The 5,933-nt window shown below is 46.8% G+C and overlaps 1 pseudogene; it reads left to right on the plus strand.

Annotated features, from left to right (window-relative positions):
* The first annotated feature begins 2,115 nt into the window (after window positions 1-2,115).
* LOC129782955 (NADH-ubiquinone oxidoreductase chain 2-like) lies at window positions 2,116-3,156 on the plus strand (annotated as a pseudogene).
* The last annotated feature ends 2,777 nt before the right edge of the window (window positions 3,157-5,933 follow it).

Raw genomic sequence — 5,933 nt, forward strand, 5'->3', positions numbered from 1 at the left:
CTTGATTATTGCGTAATCCGTCCCGTGGATCTAAAAAGAATTATATTTTTTATATCTATCTATATATGTATGTATGTACATTATTTTATATTATAATATATAGGGCCAGGTAGGACAGGCCACCGCTTCTGTCTCGTGCCCTAAGTAACTGCCTACTGCCAGTATTGGCACTGACTCACCAGCGGTCAGCTACAAGCACTTCTGCTCTTCAGCAGAGCACAAGCATTCCTCTGCTTTGAGAAGAGAGCATTGTGCTCATGAAACATTGAAAAGACTGACTTCTATGCCTCTCCAGCTATAACCAAGAGAATCCTTCCTTCCCCGCACCAAAAAAATTAATGCTGACTTTTCAAGGATGCTATGGATGAGGTTCATAACCAAGGGGTGTCATCCACCTGGCCACACAATTTGTCTCCTGCAAGTTCGATTAAGCATGCCAAGACATCCTATGGATGTGACAAACACCTCATCACCTCTGCTCTGTTGCCCCTTCTTCCCCCAGCTCCTGTTCTCCTTCATAATACCTAGTTGTTCTCTCATTATGAATCCTCCCTTCCCCTTATCAGTGTCAATGGAATCATCGTTCCATGGACAATGAGTCGTCCCGTTCCCCCGCTTGGTCCGAGAGTATTACCTCTGTTCAGTGGCTTGATCCAGGGTGATAGTGCTCGTTCTAGGCGCTGTAAAAAGCGAAATCTATATCCTATGTCCTGTTTTTGGGTAGCTAACATTAATGCAAAACAGTCATCCTCACACAGTTTTTATTTCATTCTGTAGCGTCGGTGTCGGTATCAGCTGCCTGCGGTAAAGGTTCACGGAAAGGTCTGACATTCTTCGCTGGGATCCATCTAGGTCCTTTTTCTGTAGAGACACAAGCATAACCTTTTCCCCGTGTAACAAGAGGATATGGTCCCATAATTTTACCTGTTTCTGCATCTCGGACCGATACCGGGCCTTTAACCCGTGCCTCGACGGAGGTAGCTGCAGTGAAACGTCGACCTATCGGTGGGTCGTTATCTATTCAAGAACAATTCAAAAAATTAAAAACATACAACGCTTTCTGTAACCGTTCCTCGGGAATAGCCATGCCCATTCCCCCTTTTTGTTGTTGTCATAAACGTTTCAGAGACCGATGAGACCCTTCAATGAGAGATCGACCGGTGGGGGAATGAGCAATGCCGGTAATATGAGTTCTACCCCATAGGGCAAAAGAGGTTTTTACAGTTGTTGAAACGTAAAGATAAAGACCGATAACGGTCCAGCTTAAGGGGATACCTAAAGCAGCAAAAGCACGCATTAAATGTCTACGAACAGCTCGTGCCTTTTCTCCTGTGTGACACGAGGCAACCAAGGCACCTGAAAATGTATCAATGGAAGAGTGGATATATTTAAGGCTACCAAATTCAGAATCATGCGTGACATCTGTTTGCCCTAACGGTAGGCTTTGTAATCCTCTAGGATTAACTCCTGCAGCAACTGATGGGAAAGAATGTTTTTGACAATCGGGACAGACAGCAATAATACTTGATGCTTGTTGAGCAGACAGGCCAAACTGTCGCTTAAGAGCTCCAGCGTTTCGATGGAAAAAAAGAGTGACTTCGCTTAGCTTGAGCCATACGGTCTGGCAGTACTTGAACTGGTCACGGCAATAGGTCAGCTCGTCGATTGCCTTCTGCAAGAAAACCAGGTAGCGAGGTATGAGACCTAATATGCATAACAAAATAAGGCGCAGATCGAGAGTCCAAAAGGAAAATAAGTTCCTGTAACAGGGTAAAGGGTTGTGAATGCGAAACACTCCGCAGCACAGAAGCTTCAGCTCGTGGAACAATACCTGCAACATAAGCAGAATCAGTAACAAGGTGGAGCGGTACATTCCATTCTCGGAAAACACGAACAACTGCATTCAGTTCTCCTGTTTGAGGTGAACCGGAGACCGTCTCTATGTCCGAATCCCATTGCCTCCGTTGAAAACCTTAGGAAGACAGGAATTGAACCTGCACAGAAGAGATCAAAGCGCTCCATACTCCCCTTATATTACTTCCCAGTAGGGTCAGCTAAACAAAAGCTATCGGGCCCATACCCCGAAAATGATGGTTTAACCTCTTCCTCTACTAAATGAGCCCCGTCACAAAACTAACGTTCTCCTTAAGCCTTCTACTAGGAACAACCATCACAATTTCAAGCAACCACTGACTGCTAGCCTGGCCTGGCCTAGAAATCAACACCCTTGCCATTATCCCCTTCCTTTCAAAATCACACCACCCTCGAGCTATGGAAGCTGCAATCAAATACTTTCTCGTCCAAGCAACCGCCTCCGCATTAATCCTCTTCTCAAGCACAATCAACGCACAGTTCACCGGACAATGAGACATTCCGCGACTAAGCCACCCAACAGCCTCCCTACTACTAACTACAGCAGTCGCAATAAAACTAGGCCTAGTACCCTTTCACTTCTGATGTCCAGAGGTCATACGAGGCTCACCTATAACCACTGCCCTACTCGTCTCTACATGAATAAAACTCCCCCCACTCACTCTTCTTTTCTTAGCTGCCCCCTCACTGAACCCACTCCTACTGACAACCGTGGCCATTGCATCCGCAGCCATCGGAGGGCCAACAGGACTCAACCAAACACAAATCCGAAAAGTCCTAGCTTTCTCATCGATCGCCCACCTAGGCTGAATAACCATCATCCTCATATACAACCCCAAGCTAACATTAATAACCTTCTACCTATACTCCTTAAGAACCGCCTCCATTTTCTTAGCCCTCAACACAACCAACTCCTCAAAACTATCCACAATAATAACCTCCTGAACAAAAATACCATCACTAAACGCATCCTTGACGCTAGCACTACTATCCCTAGCCGGCCTGCCCCCACTCACTGGCTTTTTACCAAAATGACTCATTATCCAGGAACTAACTAAGCAAGAGATATCAACCGCAGCCATAATTATTTCAATACTCTCCCTACTAGGTTTATTTTTCTACCTACGCCTTGCATATTGCTCCACAATCACACTCCCACCAAACACTACAAGCTTCATAAAACAATGATACAATAACAAATCCACAGGCACACCAATTGCTACCTTAATTTCTCTGTCAGTCCTCCTTCTCCCCCCTTCTCCCGCAATCCTGACCGTTACCTAAGAAACTTAGGATCCCCTGCCTACCAAACCGAAGGCCTTCAAAGCCTTAACTAAGAGTTAAATCCTCTTAGTTTCTGCCACCACCACTAAGGCCCGCAGGACACTAAACCTGCACCATCTAAATGCAACGCAGATACTCTAATGCAGCTAGGGCCTCCACGATAAGCCTAGACAGACGGGCCTCGATCCCATAAACTTCTAATTAACAGCTAGACGCTCAAACCAACGAGCTTCTGTCTACCAGACTCCGGCACACTCTCAGCGTACATCAATGAGTTTGCAACTCAACATGAACTTCACCACAGAGTCGATAAGAAGAGGAATTCAACCTCTGTAAAAAGGACTACAGCCTAACGCCTAAACACTCAGCCATCTGACCCGTGACCTTCATCAACCGATGACTAGTTTCAACAAACCACAATGACATCGGCACCCTATAGCTACTCTTCGGAGCATGGGCAGGCATAGCCGAGTACCGCCCTCAGCCTCCTTATTCGAGCAGAACTTGGCCAACCAGGAACTCTCCTAGGAGACGACCAAATCTACAATGTCATCATCACCGCCCATGCCTTCGTAAGAATCTTCTTCACAGTTATAGCCATTATAATCGAAGGGTTTGGAAACTGACTAGTCCCCCTTATAATTGGAGCCCCAGACATAGCATTCCCCCGCATAAACAACATCAGTTTCTGAACTACTTCCTCCGTCCTTCCTACTGCTCCTAGCGTCCTCCACGGTAGAAGCTGGAGTCGGAACAGGATGAACCATATACCCGCCCCTAGCAGGCAACCTAGCCCATGCTGGCGCCTCAGTACACCTAGCCATCTTCTCCCTACACCTCGCAGGTGTGTCTTCCATCTTAGGGGCCATCAACTATAACACAACAGCCATTAACATAACCCCCCCTGCCTTATCGCAATATCCAACTCCCCTATTCGTATGATCCGTACTCCTATTGCCCTCACTTCCAGTCCTGGCCGCCGGCATCACCATACTACTGACCGACCGAAACCTAAACACTACATTCTTTGACCCCGCTGGAGGGGGAGACCCCATTCTCTACCAGCACCTGTTCTGATTCTTTGGCCACCAGGAAGTTTACATCTTAATCCTTCCCGGCTTTGGAATCATCTCACATGTTGTAACGTATTACGCAGGCAAAAAAGAACCATTCGGCTACATAGGAATAGTCTGAGCTATACTATCGATTGGATTCCTGGGCTTTGTCGTATGAGCCCACCACATATTCACTGTAGGAATAGACGTAGACAGCCGAGCATACTTCATCTCCGCCACTATAATCATCGCCATCCCATCCGGCATTCAGGTATTCAGCTGACTAGCCACACCACACGGAGGCACCATCAAATGAGATCCACCGATACTGTGAGCCTTGGGCTTCATCTTCCTCTTCACACTTGCCAATGAGGTGTCGGTGGAATTGGTGGTCAGCCTTGATTACTGCGTAATCCATCCCGTGGATCTAAAAAGAATTTTATATATATATAATATTGTACGCACATACATACATATATATATTATATAGGGCCAGGTAGGACAGGCCACCGCTTCTGTCTCGTGCCCTAAGTAACTGCCTACTGCCAGTATTGGCACTGACTCACCAGCGGTCAGCTACAAGCACTTCTGCTCTTCAGCAGAGCACAAGCATTCCTCTGCTTTGAGAAGAGAGCATTGTGCTCATGAAACATTGAAAAGACTGACTTCTATGCCTCTCCAGCTATAACCAAGAGAATCCTTCCTTCTCCGCACCAAAAAAATTAATGCTGACTTTTCAAGGATGCTATGGATGAGGTTCATAACCAAGGGGTGTCATCCACCTGGCCACACAATTTGTCTCCTGCAAGTTCGATTAAGCATGCCAAGACATCCTATGGATGTGACAAACACCTCATCACCTCTGCTCTGTTGCCCCTTCTTCCCCCAGTTTCTTACTGGAACTAGTAACTCCAGCTCACCAGTTCCTTGAGCATGGCTTCAATCTGTTCCTGAGCCACATGCACATCTTCTGTAGGTCCTTCCAAAGTGATGTTTTCCTGTGGCGAGCAGCCTCACAGTTTGCCCTCTTGCCTGTGATAACAATTGTCGCCCAGTTGCTGTTCTTTGCTGGGAGATCAATTTTGGTGTTGCTTTCTTTACGGATCTGCCACAAAGGGAAAAAAAAAAAAAATCATCTCAGAAGCGTCCCATGTCAGAAGAAAAACCCTCGCAGGCTATATTGGACACCACCAATGGGCAGGAGAGAGCATCCAGTGGGATTTTGCTGCAGGCAGTGATCATCACGAGCACTTGAGTTAGGAGCAATATCTCACCTTCTTGATGTTGGCACCTCCTTTCCCTACGATGTTCTTGTGGAACTGTTTGCAGATGGGGACAGAAATAGAAAAGCTGTTTTCAACCTAAGGGAGAAACGAAGGGAGAACTGAAGATTACACTGTCGTGGCAAGGGAGGCCCGACTTCAGGAACTCTGATAAACGAGCTTTTGAAAAGAGGCTTAGACCCAAGGAAGTTCTCTATACGAGGGACTTGTAAGACTAAACAAAGGCAAGGACGTTCCCCTATAGCCTTCCCATAACAGGTACTACCCCCTGCCTCCATTCAGCCAAAAGAGCGTCGACAGCTCCCTCCTCTTGAGGTGTTTTAGCTCTACCCAAGCCAGTAGAGCTCTGCTTTGCCCCAGGGTTATCCAGGCACGTAGGAGGGAAGTGCAGGCAGAAGACCTCCTTACCAGGTCTGCCACCGTCTTTTGCATGTACTTG

The sequence above is a fragment of the Falco peregrinus genome, chromosome 21, assembly GCF_023634155.1.
Source record: "Falco peregrinus isolate bFalPer1 chromosome 21, bFalPer1.pri, whole genome shotgun sequence".
In the NCBI taxonomy this organism is placed as follows: Eukaryota; Metazoa; Chordata; class Aves; order Falconiformes; family Falconidae; genus Falco; species Falco peregrinus.